Source organism: Salmo salar, chromosome 17, assembly GCF_965601325.2.
Source record: "Salmo salar chromosome 17, fSalSal1, whole genome shotgun sequence".
NCBI lineage: Eukaryota > Metazoa > Chordata > Actinopteri > Salmoniformes > Salmonidae > Salmo > Salmo salar.
The window spans coordinates 49,657,694-49,676,731 of record NC_138307.1 but is presented as its reverse complement, the minus strand read 5'-3'; positions in this window follow the sequence as shown (position 1 = coordinate 49,676,731).

Genomic DNA, 19,038 nt, shown 5'->3' with positions numbered 1-19,038 from the left:
GTGTCAGAGCACAAGGGTAACAAAGGGTTGAAGGACGATCAAAACGTAGACCAATGTTCTCCAGAAGTCCCACTACGGGAAGAACTTAAGCGAGAACAATTTGAGAAAAGGGTAAAAGATAAGTCACAAGGACTAGACGGGGAATTACCGGACACCAGGTCCGCAGGAATTAACACCCATAGCATGGACGTTAAAGTTCAAATTTCTCCCGCTCTCATTCAAGACCCTATCCAGGGCCCGCTTGATCAAGAAACAAGCCCCCGGGCTCTGTCCATAGACTCTGATACAAAAGTTGCGAAGAAAAAGGTCAAACGCTTCGTTAAAGCCAAGCCCACTCAAAATCGGAAAAGTCAATCTGCTTCCATCTTGAACAGACATGGCACATCACGTCGTTGCGAACGACCACTCCACTTTGTGGGGAATATGTCCACTAACCACGCATCTAAACGGCCATAACTGGAAACAGTCCTGGAGGACTGCTTAGCTTGTCATGCGCTAATTGATTCGGGTGCGACAATATCACTCATCTCTCAAACATTGTTTGATGATCTCAAAAGGGCTTTGAAACCAACTAAACGTTGGTTAAAAGTGGAACGATGCGACACTAAACTTCGAGGGGTCACTCAGACTACCTCGCCTCTCACATTGAGAGTCATGCTGAAACTACACTTCCAGGACGTATCACTCGTTCACCCTGTGTATGTTACCAGCCTCGAAACTGTAACCCTGCTACTTGGAGCAGACTTGATGGATCGGTTACTCCCATTGATGGATTGGAAAACCAACCAGGTATGGTCACAGGCCACAGTGCCTTCTCCACTGACCACACCGTCTCCCCCTAACGCTAGCTGCAACGCAGTCCTTCACGAGGGGTATCTGTCGAAAGCACCCCTTGAGAAAAAGACGTTTAGAAACCTCTTGGTACAAAATCCGATCCACGGAGATCGTACGATATCTCGACACATTCCATCAGCCAACCTGATTGACCATTCTTTTCATGATTTCGAGCCAGCTGTCTCTGTGAATAAGCAACTTCCCTCCTCCTTACAGTCATGTAATACGGTAGTTGAGATGAACTTTTCTTTCCCTTTGGACACTTCCGCAAGCACTGCGGCCGTCCCAGCAAGAAAAACATTGATGCGCAGAGTATACTCTGCTTCCGATGATACACCTTCCGCTTTGTTGGGGACTGTCACCCCTTACAATGACACTAATGGCGTCAGTCCAGCAACTGACCCGATGACTCCCACTGGTGAAACACTTTGCGATATCACAGACCGATATCCTCGTCTCAGTTCGCAGGTAATGAAGAGGTGGCCACACGCGGACGCGGTGGTGACTGACATGCCTCGACAGCCACTGAGCGTTTTGAAGCACAAACACCAGGAGATTTGGTTGAAAGGTTACAGCCACTCTCATAAAAACGCGGCCGCTGACAACTCGTACATAGGGTCCGACCTTTTCATTTGCGCATCGGACACCAACACCACCCGCTGGTGGGGGGGTCCCGAGGCACAAAGGGGGGGAATAGTAGCCCAGACCCATGATGAGCCTCATCGAGGCCGGTGGGGGGGTCAAGACTACGGACAACACCGTACGAGGCCGCAAGAGCATAAATCAAATCTAGTTGTAAACTCTCCTATGAGAACAGTGAGGAGCAGACAGGCCCCTAGACGGGGATTATCTTAGAAGACATCTAAGATAGTACTGAGGTGTACCACACTGGTCGTAAAGGAAGTCCAGTGGACTTGTCCACCTCCAAAACAAATGGCAACAATAATCATTCTTTGCCATGCGTAGGTTCAACTACAATACAACTAGTAAAATGCTCCAATCATGTGTTCCGGTAGATAATATTTCAGAATAAATCGGTAGGATAACTGGTCCCCTTGAGTACCAGTACCAATACCAGCTACAATCAGTAAGAAGGTTAGAGACTTAACCTCTTGGGGCTAGGTGGGACGCTAGCGTGCCACCCGTGGTGCACTCCATCAACAGCAGGTGCATTTCAAGAGCGGCAAATTTGAATCCAAATAAATGTCAAAATTCAAATTTTTCAAAAATACAACTATTTTACACCATTTGAAAGATAAACATCTCCTTAATCTAACCACGTTTTACGATTTCAAAAAGGTTTTACGGCGAAAGCATAAATTTAGAGTATGTTAGGACAGTACATTTACAAGAGTTGTGTGTAATGTTTTGTCAAGTCAAAGACAGGGTCACCAAAACCATAAAACCAGCTAAAATGATGCACTAACCTTTTACAATCTCCATCAGATGACACTCCTAGGACATTATGTTAGACAATGCATGCATTTTTAGTTCTATCAAGTTCATATTTATATCCAAAAACAGCGTTTTACTATGGCATTGATGTTGAGGAAATCGTTTCCCTCCAATAACCGGCAGTCAAGTCAGCGTAACAAATTAAATAATTAAAATTAGAAAACATTGGTAAAATATTATATTGTCATTTAAAGAATTATAGATTTACATCTCTTGAACGCAATCAACTTGCCAGATTTAAAAATAACCTTACTGGGAAATCACACTTTGCAATAATCTGAGCACTGCGCCCAGAAAAATACGCGTTGCGATACAGACTAGACGTCATGTTGGGGAGATCTAAAATCGAAAATACTATGTAAATAATCCATTACCTTTGATTCTCTTCATCAGATGTCACTTCCAGGTATCACAGGTCCATAACGAATGTAGTTTTGTTCAAAAAAGCTCATCATTTATGTCCAAAAATCTCCGTCTCGTTAGCACATGATGTAAGCCAGCCGGACTTCTCGTCATGAACGAGGGGAAAAAATATATTTCCGTTCGTTCAAACATGTCAAACGTTGTATAGCATAAATCATTAGGGCCTTTTTTAACCAGAACATGAATAATATTCAAGGTGGACGAATGCATACTCTTTTATAACGTATTGGAACGAGGGTACCCAACATGAACTCGCGCGCCAGGTGTCTAATGGGACATCATCGTTCCATGGCTCTTGTTCGGTCAGATCTCCCTCCAGAAGACTCAAAACACTTTGTAAAGGCTGGTGACATCTAGTGGAAGCAATAGGAAGTGCCAAAATATTCCTAAGCCCCTGTGTTTTTCAATGGGATAGGTTTAAAGTCAATACAACACATCAGGTATCCACTTCCTGTCAGAAAATGTCTCAGGGTTTTGCCTGCCAAATGAGTTCTGTTATACTCACAGACACCATTCAAACAGTTTTAGAAACTTTAGAGTGTTTTCTATCCATATATAATAAGTATATGCATATTCTAGTTACTGGGTAGGATTAGTAACCAGATTAAATCGGGTACATTTTTTTTATCCAGACGTGCAAATGCTGCCCCCTAGACCCAACAGGTTAACAAATCAAATTACCATTGACAACAGCGACATAGGAGTCACTCAGAGTGCAACACGTGGAGGGGAATCTCCAGTGCACTCTTCCAATGGTTAACACACGTCACTAATAAATAGGACCCTCCATTCAGAAGTAAAATTATTAGAAGTCATGAACCATGATCACACCACATATGACTGGTCCAATACTTAAAGAGTACTTCCGTCGTGAGGTTAGCTCCTCCGTGGATAACATAGCTATGAAATAGACTTCATACCTATCGCCACTACAATAGTGGAAGACAGTGACTTGTAGAAAAACTACTACAGACTCCCTTGACACCAATTCTGACTGACCTCCAGGCATTGACCTGAAAATTACCTGACTACGTCAGACTCATGCTGAACAAGTTGTAATCTGCCCGGATACTTGGTTTTCTTCCCTTGACATGTGCGCTTGTGTAAGCATAAACACACATGCACAACGGAACATCCAATTAGGATTTATGCTAGGACCACTTAAGGGCCCAAGCAATATACCAGCCTTAGTAAAGTTGAACATTTACTTCTAGGCCTTTGACTCTACAGCACTCACCAGTTTTCTTCCCAGAAGTCCGTAGGTCATACCTGTAGACTGCCCAAAACTAGTGCATTACAGCTGTAGACTTATCATATAGTTATCAACTTAGGATAGCGCCTAAGCAACACACCAAGTAGGAAAACCCTAGATATGGCATTAGAGACAATGCCATGATAATCATTTTGCCAGAACATTGGACGTATATAGAATACAGTCCAATTAGATGATTTTTTTTGTGTGAACTATATTTTGTATATTTTTGTTTTGTTTATGCTTTCATTCCTTTTCGGTTCAGTTCCTTTGACACTTAGGAAGTGATAGAGCCATAAACAAAGTCCCCATACAACCATCACTTAGTGCCACAACGCCGCTCATTGGGGAATGAATGTAATTATATATATTTCATGAGTGTGTGTGCGTTGTTAACATCTGCCTAAGTTACTGCCCAGATCTTCCAGTCTGGACGACGGGTCCGGAACGGCGACCCCAAATCCGGACACCCACAGCCTATCCTTGTGTCGGCATGCCCGCTGTCAGAGAGACTACCAAGGTAAACCACCAGAGGGGGGGACCGCAACGGCGATCACCAACCAGGACATCCCCTGGCCCTTCCTGGGGTACTTTACAGCTTCCAGGGAACCTACCAAGGTACACCAATTGAGGAGACCGCAACGGCGATCACCAACAGGACATCAACTGCCCATCCTTGTGGTGGACGGCTCCGCTTTCAGAGAGCCTACCAAGTTCAACCACCAGAGAGGACTGCAACGATGATCTACCAATGGGACATCACGTGGTCATGATTTTATGTTGATTTGTAACTTGCAGGATAAACAAGATCCAAACCACCAGGGGGGGTATGTCATGACGTTGGCCTCTTTTGGTACAGGGAGGACAGTTGACCCCTCCCTTTTGCACACAATCCACCCTGTGTGTAAAGGGTCGTAAAAACTCTAAAATTCCAGGAGAGTCTCTGGCCACATGGCCCATAGAGAGACACAGGAAATTCTTCCAACTCATAGAATTGGAGAGCCAAGTGACATTGTGTTCTGGAGAAGGTATGGAAGATTGGTGAAGAATCCAGCTACGAACTGATCCGCTTGGTACCATTTTGTGATACTCAGAAGAGACAATATAGCCATATTACCATAAAACTGTTTATATAATAGACTCAGTTTAAGACTTGCATCATATGGGTGTATGGAATGTATTAATAAGGTTAAAGCTTTTGTAAGAAATTGAGATGCTATGTACTGATGTAATGTGATAGAATTGTATTTCTGTAACCAAATCTAACTCAGTCATAGGCACGCCCCCAGGGACCCATACAGGACCAGGCGTCATTTGACAAGCTGTTCTATGGGCACTATAAAACACCCCCGGATTTACATTTCCCCAGACCAGGCCTACACTCCGTTGGCTAATAGGTTTTACCTTCCAATTCCTCTACTGAAAGTGAACCATACCACGTGGTTAACTTTTAGACTATCGATACTGACAGAATAAGAACAAGTCTTTGATATTAATTATTAGTCTGCAGCTAAGTAAATTATATCATTGGACGCGAAGACCAACGAAACAAGCATTCGATGACGACATTAATGAATGTCGCTCTGAAAGATCCATTCTAACCGAGAGAGAGAGCGAGAACGCGGACAAAACTTCCCAACAGAACCGAACTCTCCAACAAGAATCAGAACGACACACTGAGCGTAAATATATATTGATTGCAATTGTTCCCGAATGAGTGAGCCTTCAATTGTCAATATTAATGAACCCTGTGTAACTTCTCAGCCGACCTTTTATGATCCATTGTTCAACAGGCCGACCTGCCTGTTTAGCCAGTAGGGCACATTCCGATACCAATCCTTTGTGACGATAATTACTGTTTGTATGTTTTTCTGTTAATTACTTAGTGTAGTAAATAAATGATTTTAAGACAATTGATGTATGGATGATTTTAGTAAAGACTGGGTTCGTGCAGATACAACAATTTACGACGTTTTGGAATGAGACTGGACTAGAGGTAAATACACCATTTTAAACTAGAAGATAATCGACCTATACTATAATAGAATATAATATTATAGTACAGGAAAGTTATATTAGGAAAATTATAGCTTTGTAATCGGAATATTCTCCTTGGTGCCCCGATCGCCTAGTTAATTACAATTAAACGATTAATCAGTTTAATCGCGTGATAATAATTACAGGGAGCTAATTGATAAAAATATCTTCCGTTTAATGGTAACCCAAAGACACGACAATGGGAAAGGCTGAGTCGGCTAGTGAAGAAGATTCTAGCATCAATCCTCAAAGAACAAGCACCGGATGACGAGGCGTTGCAAACAGCTCTGTGCAAGGTCGAGGCAATCATAAATGACAGGCCATTAACAATGGTGACCAACGACCCCAACGACCTTGAGCCTCTCACTCCTAACCACCTGCTTCTACTGATGGCAAAACCAGTCATGCCCCCCGGGCAATTCCAGAGAGGAGACCTGTACTCCAGGAGAAGGTGGAGGCAAGTGCAGTACATTGCCGACCTCTTATGGAAGAGGTGGGTTAGGGAATATCTCCCATTGATGCAGGAAAGGAGCAAGTGGAATAACCCTAGGAGAAATGTCACTCCTGGAGACCTGGTCATCATCATGGATGAGACAGCTCCAAGAAACCCATGATTAATGGGACGCGTGGTGAAGGCCCTGCCATGGACTAAAGGCCTAGTCCGGAGCGTCTTAGTTAAGACAACGACTAGTATTTTAGCCAGGCCCATCACCAAGCTCTGTCTGCTCATTGAGGTAGACTAAGCCTATGAAAAAAGCTTGATGTTGAGCTCCAACCTACATCTGTAATGAGTGCGCTGAGAGTCTGGAAGCAAGTTCAGGGAGTGAGTGTTTTAATAAATAAATGAAACAATAAACATGTACCACAAACAACGCACCGACATGAAAACAGAGTGAATAACAACCGAGGAAAGAACCAAGGGGAGTGACAGATATAGGGAAGATAATCAAGGAGGTGATGGAGTCCAGGTGAGTGTCATGTGGTGCATGTGCGCGAGACGATGGTGACAGGTGTGCGGGATAATCAACAGCCTGATGACATAGAGGCCGGAGAGGGAGTATACGTGACAACATCTTTAAGTGACATGCAACCCAGGATCTCGGGCCCATGAACTATAGATCTTCCACCGACACACACCCACATACAACCATACATCTAGGTCTATATAGGACCTTAGACAATTATGAATTACAATTACACTCTGATGCAGTATAATTTTGGTTGTTATGGGCTCTACCTGAAGTATTTTAGGTAATTGATTATGCATTTTGTGCATTTTACAATTAGGGGCCGGAATGTGAGAGCCAAATAGCCAATTTGTATACAATAACTGGAGCATTATTAGTTGAATTATTAGTGCGAAGCCATTATTGGAGATTAATACCCCCCCTTTGCGGCCGGTGCGGTGGCTACTGGAGGAGGAAAGGTTATTTGAGGGAGGAAGTCGGGCCTACGAGGAGGACTCTTGACTTGCTCACTTACTCACATGATATCTTGAATTTACTGCACACAATAGCCTTCATTTATTCCCATCTTTTATATAAGAAAGTCTAAGTTTTATATGCTTGAACGAAGAAGCATCCTTTTGTTTGTAAACTTGCAATCCAAGTGCCATTCTGCCATCATCTCTACGGACGTGCAGTAAAGCCTGCGGTGAGTGTGTGTCCGAAATAGCCCCTCTCTCGACAGGGCAGTGGTCATATTTATTGGATGGAATAGAGAAAATATCCAATTACAGCTGTCATCAAGGGAAAGTGTGGCTACTTTGAAGAATCTCAAATACAAAATATATTTTGATTTGTTTAAGATGTTTTTACATATGACTCCACAGGTGTGTCCAAATGTTTGACTGCTACTGTATATCCAGTGTGAACGGTATGGGGTAAAGATACCAGGCAGACCCAGACCTAAATGAGACGGAAAACTGTTTTATTTCCCAGATTTAACCGTGCCTGATTATTGGAGCACATTAGCTCATTCCTGGGTACTAATGTCAGTGCTCCCAAAGAGGCCCTCACTGCAGGAGCTTGTTTGATTGCAGCCTCACTGCTGACTTGTGATGTGGGCCAGGCCTGAATGGAAGGATGGAGGGGAGGGTGGCGAATCAGTTGCCCCCAGCTGTGAAAATCTAAAAATCAGGCTGGACCCTGGTGCTGGGTTGGGAAGATTGAGGGGAGGAGTCTCTCTTTTTCATTCTTGCTCTCTCTCTCTGTTTGTGTGAGAGGGAGAGAGAATAGACACAAATATGAAAGTATACACAGAGACACACACACGTCCTCAGCAACATAATCGCCTGCCTGGCCGGTTGGAGGATATAAAAGCATGCATGGTCCCTACCCTGCTGTAGAGAGGCAGGACTCCCTCGCTTTTGGGCAACGGAATGGAATAGCCTAAAGTACGGAACAGACATACCCACATTTCCCATGAGAATATCTGTCATCCTCCGTGGCATACAGTGTGGGGAAATTCCAGGGCTCATCTCATTTGTGTCCTTACTGTGACTGCAGAGAGAGAGAGAGAGAGAGAGAGAGAGAGCCAGGGAATGAAAAAAGCAGCTGAGACTATTTTGTGTTGAAGCACAAACACACTGATGATGCATGGGGGCAAGAGATCTGTTATTGCTCCAGCTGTTCCATTTGGATGTTTCATGGGACGTGTGAATGGACTATAAAGCAGGGAAACAGTCTTGGGTGTGAAAACATTGTGTTAACGAGGTCCACTTCCATTCATTCAGGGTTAAAAGGGCATTCTTATAACCTGCACCTCTTTAGATGGATGACTATCCAGGAAGAACCTCTCACACTGTGCTGCCATTATTGTCATAATGAAAGATGTAGTGCCAAGGCAGAACAACGCCCTCTGTGGGTCTGGATGGTCCATGTAAAAATCACCTTCATATGATTACATGACTTAATGGGCAATGAAAACTATTTTACTCCCAACTATTATCTCCCAACATTACATAAAGATGGTAAAATGTCCATCACTAAAATGTTTTGAGGGAGCTTTCCCACAATTCTTTTAATGTTTTATTGGACAATGAAGAGCATTTGATGAGTATGGTCTTCGATGCTTATTGAGTATGAACTGAATTGTGAATAAGTTGATGTGAAGCAGGATGAATTCTCATACATCGCCCTTCGTTCTAGACCAGGGTTTTAGTCATTAGGGCACACTGTAGCAAACCGTTTAAAAATGAAAACAAGTGGTTCCTGTTGGTAGTCTCGCCCTGCTCCCTGTTTCAGTCTGTTCTTCCGTTTGGAGCCTAATGAACACAACCCTGGCTGATTCACATGACCAACCCCAGTTGCTAAGCAGCCAGTTCAGGTCAAGCTATTTTAATGGGTGACACTAGATCACCCATATTCTAATTACATTTACATGGGCTGGAGAAGTGGCATCTACCACTAAAATGATAACCTGCATTTTCAATATATTGACTGAATGCGCACATGTAATGACTACCATATGACATACATTCAGCATTCATGTCTGAAAGGATGGATGCAGCTGGGCCTGGGGGACCTTGAAATATGTATATAACAGTACATAAAATTCTCTTTCAGCTCTAGGCATCATTGTAGTCGCTACAGTATGAATTGGTTGAAGCTCAATGTTTAATCTCCCTACCGTCATATCTAAGCCAATACGACACCAATGTCGACGAGGATTCCCAAATCAACTTGATTAGATGTACATGACACACTCCCTGCCACTCCTCATGACTGTCCGGCTGTTACCGAGAACCACTATACCAGATTTGACACGGCCATTAGCATTAGGGTCGTCAGAGGTTTAGGTGAAAAATGTATCTCAAATTTTAGACGTCGGATTAAAATGAGGCTACATCTTTCATTAGGTGACCATTAGACTTAGATACATTTGGACTGGATACGTTTGTAGGTGCAACAATTTTGATTGAATTCACAATGCATGTCTCCTGTGTACATTTCTGCCAATAAAAACCAAGGATGTGCTGCTAACTTTTCAGATGAATCTCAGTTCTAAAACCAGTTGAGCAACTCGGTTGATGCGAAACAGTAGCAGCTAGCTAGTAGAAAGGCTGCAGCTTTAGCTAGCTAGTTAACACCAGTTGGATGAGAAGCAAAATAAAACTAGCCAGCTAGCTAGGTATATTTCGGCATGAAAGGTTTTCATATGGCTGAAGACAATCATCTGTGCAAACTGCTGACCTGGACACTTGCGCGTAATCAGAGCACAAACAAAGAAGCTAGCGAACATCCTTGGCAACTATTATAGCCAGTTAACGTTGGACACAAACAAACTTTGAGAATTTGGGGAAACTGCCATGCTGCTAATTATAAAACATGCACACACCAGACAGACGCTTTGCTGTTAGAAGATCCAGAGCAAATTCTAGCCCTTACCTTATGCATTAATTCAGTTCACTCCCTCTTTTGTAATCCAAATTTACGCTGACTGATCAACACAGTGTCAAGTTACTTTTCAGTGTGTTCCCAAAGTCTCTATCCACAAGTAAAAATAATCAGGTGTCACGGTTATCGATGGTGAAGGAGGACCAAAATGCAGCAGGACTGTGTTTGTTCATCTTGAACATTTATTAAACTCAAAACGATCACCGAACAGCCGTCTCAGGCTCATACATGCTAGACAAGAAACAATCTCCCACAAAAACCTACACCAAACAATTACCCATATATAGGACTCTCAATCAGAGGCAACGAGGAAGCACCTGCCTCCAATTTAGAGTCCCAAACCCCAATCAACCTAACATAGAAATACATTAACCAGACTACACATAGAAATACATAAACATAGACCATAAACCAAAAACCCGGAAATAATAAATCAAACGCCCTTTTACCAAAACACCACCCCGAACCACATAAAACAAATACCCTCTGCCACGTCCTGACCAAACTACAATAACAATTAACCCTTATACTGGCCAGGACGTGACATCAGGGGTGCAAGTTGCATACGAAGCATCCAGGTAAAACAACAACAACAATATAATGATCATTACTTTCTTGCGTGACGTGTGCGCAGTCAAAATGAAAATGCCATGCTTGCTAACACATTCCTGTAAAGCTTAGAGAGGATCTCATGTTAAATACTGTTGATGTATTATGGCTACAGGTTCATCTACCTCACCTAAAGCCCATTCTTGTGGGAAGCTGCTATAGACCACCAAGCTCTAACAGTCAGTATCTGGATAACATGTATGAAATGCTTGATAATGGATGTGATATCAACAGAGAGGTATATTTTCTGGCTGATTTAAATATTCTGGGTGATTTAAATATTGGCTGGCTTTCATTAAGATGTCCACTCAAGAAAAAGCTTCAAACAGTAACCAGCGCCTGCAACCTGGATGAGGTTATCAGTCAACCTATCAGGGTAGTTGCAAACAGCACAGGAATGAAATCATCAACATGTATTGATCACATCTTTACTAATGCTGCAGAAATTAGCTTGAAAGCCGTATCCTGATCCATCGGATGTAGTGATCACAATATAGTAGCCATTTTTAGGAAAACCAAAGTTCCCAAGACTGGGCCTAATATAGTGTTTCAGAGGTGATACAATATGTTTTGTAGTGATTCCTATGTTGTTGATGTAAAAAATATATGTTGGTCCGTGTTGTGTAATAAGGAGCAACCAGACGCTGCACTAGACACATTTATGAAATTGCTTATTCCAGTTACTAATAAGCATGCAGTCATTAAGAAAATTACTGTAAAAACTGTTAAATCCTAGTGGATTGATGAATTTTATGGTTGAGAGGGATGATGCAAAAGGAATGGCAAATACATCTGGCTGCACAACCGATTGGCAAAAGTATTGCAATTTGACAAATCATGTGACTAAACTGAATAACAAAGTAGAAGAAATTGCACTATCAAACAAAGATAAATTACATAACGAATGATAGTAATGTCACGAATCCCACTGAAGGTGGTTCCCCTGCCTGCTCGGGTGGCCCTCGGCTGTCGTCGTTGCCGGCCTACTAGCCGCCGCTGATCCCTTTTTCCTTTTCTGTTGGTATGTCTTATTGTTTGCACCTGTTCCTTATTTGTGTGTCTTGATTTGTGGTTATTTAACCCTGTTTAGCCCGCCCAGGTTTGTGCGGGATTATTTTACGTCAGTGTGCTTTTTGGATGTGCTGGCGATCTGCCTGGATTATTTTCTTTCCGGACTGTGTGCCGGTTGTGTATGGGTTGGTCATTTTGTTCACACGCCTGTTGTGTTGGCGTGGACCGTGTCGTACCAGAGAAAATAAATCTAATTTTTTCTTACCTCTGCTCTCTGCGCCTGACTCCTACCACCACTCCTAGCGTTCGTGACAAGTAAAAAGCTTTGGAGCGCCTTAAATGACATTTTTGGGGGGAAAAGGCAAACTCAGCTCAATCATTCATTGAATCAGATGGCTAATTCATCACAAAACCGAGCAAAATCACAAATCCGAGCAAAATACCAGCTTTGGTAAAGTAGAAAAGTTACCCTGAGGTCTTTGACTCTACAGCTACCGTTCTCACCAGCTTCTCCCCAGAGGTCCATAGGCTGGTGCCTTACAACTGTAGACTTATCATGATGTTATCAACTTAGGATAGTGCCATAAGCAACACACCACTAAGTAGAAACACCCTAGATATGACATTAGACACAATGCCATGACTTAGGAAGTAATAGAGCCAATAACAAGTTTCCATTACAACCATCAGTTAGTGCCACAACGCTGCTCATTTGGGGAAGAAATGTAATTATGTATTTCATGAGTGTTGTGCGTTGTTAGCATCCGCCTAAGTTACTGCCTAGATCTACCAGCCTGGACAACTGGACGACTGGTCCGGAATGGCGATCCTCAACCAGGACATCCCCTGGCCATTCTGGTGGTCTGCAGCTTTCAGAAATACTACCAGGTTAAACCACCAGGGGTAGACTGCTACGATGATTCACAAACCAGGACATCCGATGGTCATTCTTATGGTGGGTTGCAACTTGCAGGATCCTTCCAAGGTTGAATCCATCAGCGAGGGAAAGTCATTACTCTCCTGTGAGGATCCAAAAGGTCAGATTACAGTGGATCAGCACTACAGAGCTCTCGGCTCTCCAGCAGAGGGGGAGAGGGATGGATGTGGGGGTTTTATGATGCCTCACGTTGATCGTAAATCAACGTGGGGGGACTAGTTTGGGTGATCGGAATGTCTTTGTGTCTTATGGAGAGACTTTGCCGCCAAAACTTCAACATCACGCAATGGGCATTAAAACAATATTTCTAACATAAAGAATGTTGGGAATGATGAGAGATGGAAAATTAATGTCTATTTTGTGATAAGACGTAATAACGGAAACATTGTAACTTTAAGAGCTTTCACAATGTACATATCAGATTTAGATCTAAATGTTTTAAAAATGATATGATTAAATATGAAACTATTTTTGAAAAGACAGGATTATAGCCTTCTAAATGAGATAATGGCTTTTCACATAAACCTGGGCCCAGTCAGTAACCACGCCCACGTGAGCACAGACATTGTGTCAACAGGACGGAACTCCCTCTAAAGCCAGAGTGCTTAGAAGGACTCGCTGAGAATTTAAATACAGACCAGAGAACGTGAAGAAGTGGTGCACACGTTGACATGGTTAAAACTACAAGACCAGAAAATGGTAAGACCCTCTGAAATTCTCGACGAGTCACAGTCTGCACAGTCTGTAAAGTAGTCTAGGACAATCTGACCAAAGACAAGAGGGAAGAACAGATCCCTCTCACCACTGTGTGGGACACATGAAGTATCCATTTTAAAAGAACACTCCAAGACAAAGAAGGCTACAACTAAGAAGGACATTGTGACCTCTGGTGGACAACCAGAGACTTACATCGATCTACTTCCCATAGACCAGGCCTAGGCAAGGGCTGGCCCGGGGGCTGTATGTGGCCAGTGACCTGATTCAATACGGCCCGGGGAATCATGCTCAGATCACATAAAGAATTTGCCATAGTGAAGTTTGTAAAAATGTATTTGTTATTCAAATTAAAAGCCCAATGAATACTCGCCTATATGTACTGATTTAACTCCCACCGCTTGTGGGACATTTATTTTGAAGGTACGTATAAATAACAACTGCACGAGGACAGACAGTGACTGACAGGCTGAGACATACGGCACAGTTACAAATAGTAGCTAGCTAGAAATTGCCCAAAACTGAGTTTTCAAAGATTTCAAAGAAAAGGAAAGTAGGCAATGAATGTAGGGTGTTCCAGCAAGAGTGGACATCGATATATTTCTTTATTGAGGTATCAGGGAAAGCTGTGTGCTTAGTGTGCAAAGAGAGCATCGCTATCTTGAAAGACTACAACTTGTCCCGACACTTCCAGATGAAGCATGCAGAGAAATATAGGAATATGTCTTCTGAACAGAGGGCAAGTGCATTGAAATAGTTGGTTTCTCAGTTGCAAAAGCAGCAAGGAGTTTTCACAAAACTGCATTCAGCAAACAACGGAATTGTGAGAGCTAGCTATGTACTGTCCCACAAAATTGCTAAACATAGCAAGCTGATGGCAAATTCATAAAAGAATGTTTAATTGACTCTGTTTGAAAATGTTTCTCTGTCAAGACGAACAGTGACACGGCGTGTTGAGGACGTCGCAGAGAATATGAAACAACAGTTGAAAGACAAGGTAAAGGATTTCACCTATTTCTCCTTGGCCCTGGATGAGAGCAGTGATGCATGTGACACGGCGCAGTTGTTGATATTCTTACGCGGCATAACCCCAGACTGAAATTACAGAGGAGCTTGCTTCAGTGCAATAAATGAATGAAGAGCACAACCACAGGGAAATATTTATTGGAGGAGGTTAATAAGTGTGTGGCAAAGCTGGGACTGAGTTTTGAAAAGTTGACAGGAAAAAACATTGTCCTTTTGAAAAGGATACAAGATGATGTAGCCGAGCTGAACCCAGATCAGAAAATGATTTTCCTACATTGCATTATTCATCAGGAGGTGCTCTGTAAATGTGTTCTGAAAATGAGCCATGTTGTGGATACAGTCACTAAAGTGGTAAACTTCATAACAGCAAAATCTTTAAACCACAGGCAGTTTGTCTCGCTGTTGGAAGAGACAGAATCAGGTCACGCAGATCTCCCCTACCACACAAACGTGAGATGGCTGAGTTTGAGGAAGATGCTTAAAAGTGTGTGGGACCTGTCGGAGATAGCTGAGTTTTTGCAAAGGAAAATATATGGATTTCCTGCAAGATAAAGAATGGTTGGCTGATTTTGCCTTCACCGTGGACATCATGGTACTCATGAATGAACTGAATTACAAACTACAAGGGAAGGGCTTTTTTGTACATCAGATGTACAGCCTTGTCAAAGCCTTCAAGGGAAGATTACTCCTCCTGACCCGCCAAGTAGAAGCTAACAATCTCACCCACCTTCCGACACTGCTAGTCTGTTCCCTATCAGATGACCAACGGGAGAAGTATACCTCGCTGCTGCGTGCTTTGAAAAGTGAGTTTTCTCGTCGTTTTGAGGATTTCAAAGTGTTGGAAAATGACATGCTGTTGGTTTCCTCTCCTTTCAGGTTCAATGTGGATAACGCTCCCATTGACCTGCAACTTGAGCTTATCGATCTTCAGTCTGATGCGGTGATTGGAGAACTATTCAAAACAATGACACTGACGAGGTCCTATGCATCTCTCAATGAACAACATTTTCCAATTATTAGGAGTCATGCTCAAAAGATGTTTGTACTGTTTGGGTCAACCTATGTATGTGAACAGGCATTTTTAGTGGTGAAATATAACAAGTCAAGACACAGATCATCTCTTACTGTCTCTCACCTCTCAGCAACCCTGCTCATAGCAACATCAGAAACTATACCTGACTTCACTGCTCTAGTCAATGCCCATCAGAGACTTCACTCCTCACTGATTGAGTAGTTTAACCTGTCTGGGCTAGGGGGCAGTATTTTCACGGCCGGATGAAAAACGTACCCAATTTAAACAGGTTACTACTCTGGCCCAGAAACTATAATATGCATATTATGAGTAGATTTGGATAGAAAACACTCTGAAGTTTCTAAAACTGTTTGAATGGTGTCTGTGAGCATAATAGAACTCATATGGCAGGCAAAAACCTGAGAAAATCCAAGCAGGAAGTGGAAAGCCTGAGAATTGTAGTTCTTCTTTTGATTCTCTATCGAAACTACAGTGTCTGTGGGGTGACCTTGCACTTCCTAAGGCTTCTATTGGCTGTCAACAGCCTTCAGAAAGTGTTTTGATAATTCTCCTGTCACTGGGCAGAGTATAGGAGCTCAGTTACTGAGTGGTCTGCCTGGCAACAAAGGGATTTGATATGCGCTGTCACGTGAGCGCACCGTTCCTTCTTTTTCTTCTTGAACGAATATGCTATTGTCCTGTTGGAATATTATCACAATTTTACGTTAAAAATACCATAAAGATTGATTTTAAACAGCGTTTGACATGCTTCTAAGTACGGTAATGGAACATTTTGACTTTTCGTCTTTGGTTCTGCGCTCGCGCATTATGCCTTTGGATAAGTGATCTGTACGCATGAACAAAACAGAGGTATTTGTACATAAATATGGATTATTTCGAACAAAATCAACATTTCTTGTGGAAGTAGCAGTCCTGGGAGTGCATTCTGACGAAGATCAGCAAAGGTAAGAGAATAATTCTAATACTAATTCTGGAGTTTAGGTTGCCCCGAACTTGGCGGGTGTCTGTATAGCTCTCTGTGATGGCTGACCTATGTACTCAGAATATTGAACAATGTGCTTTCTCTGTAAAGCTATTTTAAAATCTGACAAAGCGGTTGCATCCAGGAGTAGTCTATCTATAATTCTTTAAATAATTGTTATATATTTTGTCAACATTTATGATGAGTATTTTTGTAAATTGATGTGCACATTCACCGGCATTTTGGTGGGAATACATTTTCTGAACATCACACGCCAATGTAGAATGCTATTTTTGGATATAAATATGAACTTTATCGAACAAAACATACATGTATTGTGTAACATAATGTCCTAGAAGTGTCATCTGATGAAGATCGTCAAAGGTTAGTGCTTCATTTAGCTGTGTTTTGGGTTTTATTGACACATGTCCTTGCTTGGAAAATGGCTGTGTGATTATTTTTGTCTATGTACTCTCCTAACATAATCTAATGTTTTGCTTTCGCAGTAAAGCCTTTTTGAAATCGGACAATGTGGTTACATCAAGGAGAAGTGTATCTTTAAAATGGTGTAAAATAGTTGTATGTTTGAGAAAGTTTAATTATGACATGTTGTTGTTTTTGAATTTGCCGCCCTGATATTTCACTGGCTGTGTCCTGCAGGTGGGACGCTAGCGTCCCACGTAGCCCATAGAAGTTAAATGTAATGTTGAGCGTTCTCTCTTTCTTGTGTTTTTGTGCATACCCGTTAAGAGTTCTGTCTGTGGTGTTTAATGTACAGTGTACTTTCCCTCTATGTAGTTCATTGCATGTTTAATAATGAAAATACCTACCAAAAGGAGAATGTGGCTGTGGATTATTTCTGTTCATGTTAAAAAAAGTAAAATAAGCAGCATATCTGGACGTGATTTTACAGTAGATATATCTGTCAACACAGTCATACACATGATGTATAATCCTGTAATATGATTCTGACCCGAGATGGCAAAAATATATTTTAATGTGACCCTCCATGGAAAATAATTTCCCAGTCCTGAAGTAAAGGGTCTGAATACTTATGTAAATCTGATATTTCAGTTTTGTATTTTTAATACATTTGCAAAAATGTAAAAAATATATATATATATTTCCTTTGACATTATGGGGTATTGTGCGTAGATTGATGAAGGAAAAACAACAATTTAGGCTGTAAAGTAACAAAATGTGGAAAAAGTCAAGGGGTCTGAATACTTTCCGAAAGCACTGTATAATATACAAATATACAAATCGTACTATATCCAATGAAAACGTTTTATTGTATATTTCATATTTTGTAATAACTCACTATTGTTTATAGGTAATGTAGTACTAGTCCTTTCTTCAGTAAACTTTAAAGCACATTTTCATGTCTTTAGTTAATGGGTACCAATTAACCTCTCTGGGCTAGGTAGGACGTTAGTGTCCCACTCTATTCAACAGCCAGTGGAATCGCGTGGCGCGAAATATAAATGCCTCAAAAATGCTATAACTTCAATTTCTCAAACATATGACTATTTTACACCATTTGAAAGATAAGACTCTCATTAATCCAAGCACGTTGTCCGATTTCAAAAAGGCTTTACAGTGAAAGCAAAACATTAGATTATGTCAGGAGAGTACACAGCCAAAAATAATCACACAGCCATTTTCAAAGCAAGCATATATGTCACAAAAACCCAAACCACAGCTAAATGCAGCACTAACCCTTGATGATCTTCATCAGATGACACTCCTAGGACATTATGTTATACAATACATGCATGTTTTGTTCAATCAAGTTCATATTTATATCAAAAAACAGCTTTTTACATTAGCATGTGATCTTCAGAACTAGCATACCCACCGAAAACCTCCGGTGAATTTACTAAATTACTCATGATAAACGTTGACAAAATACATAACAATTATTTTAAGAATTATAGATACAGAACTCCTTTATGCAAACGCTATGTCAGATTTTAAAATAGCTTTTCTGCGAAAGCACATTTCGCAATATTCTGAGTACATAGCTCAGCCACAACAGGCTAGCTAATTTGACACCCACCAAGTTTGGGGAAACCTAAACTCAGAATTACTATTAGAAAAATTGGATTACTTTGCTGTTCTTCATCAGAATGCACTCCCAGGACTTCTACTTCAACAACAAATGTTGTTTTGGTTCCAAATAATCCATAGTTATATCCAAATACCTAAGTTTTGTTTGTGCGTTCAGGTCACTATCCGAAGGGTAACGCACGAGCGCATTTCGTGAAAACAAAATTCAAAATATTCCTTTACCGTACTTAGAAGCATGTCAAACGCTGTTTAAAATCAATTTTTATGCTATTTTTCTTG